At 38.5% G+C, this 234-nt stretch overlaps 1 protein-coding gene across 1 annotated transcript in view; it reads right to left on the bottom strand.

Annotated features, from left to right (window-relative positions):
- COL4A5 (collagen type IV alpha 5 chain) overlaps positions 1–234 on the bottom strand; it is a 219,642-nt gene that overhangs the window by 70,145 nt on the left and 149,263 nt on the right. The gene's annotated exons all lie outside the window — the stretch shown is intronic.

The following is a 234-nucleotide window of genomic DNA, read 5'->3' on the forward strand; positions in this document are numbered from 1 at the left end:
CTGTGAAAATGACTATACTACCCAAAGCAATCTACAGATTCAATGCAATCCCTATCAAACTACCAATGGCATTTTTCACAGAACTAAAACAAAAAAAGCTCACAATTTGTATAGAAACACAAAAGACCCAGAATGGCCAAAGCGATCTTGAGAAAGAAAAATGGAGCTGGAGGAATCAGGCTCCTGGACTTCAGACTATACTACAAAGCTACAGTAATCAAGACAGTATGGCAC

Source organism: Neophocaena asiaeorientalis, unplaced genomic scaffold (assembly GCF_003031525.2).
Source record: "Neophocaena asiaeorientalis asiaeorientalis breed wild unplaced genomic scaffold, Neophocaena_asiaeorientalis_V1.1 scaffold41, whole genome shotgun sequence".
Lineage (NCBI taxonomy): Eukaryota > Metazoa > Chordata > Mammalia > Artiodactyla > Phocoenidae > Neophocaena > Neophocaena asiaeorientalis.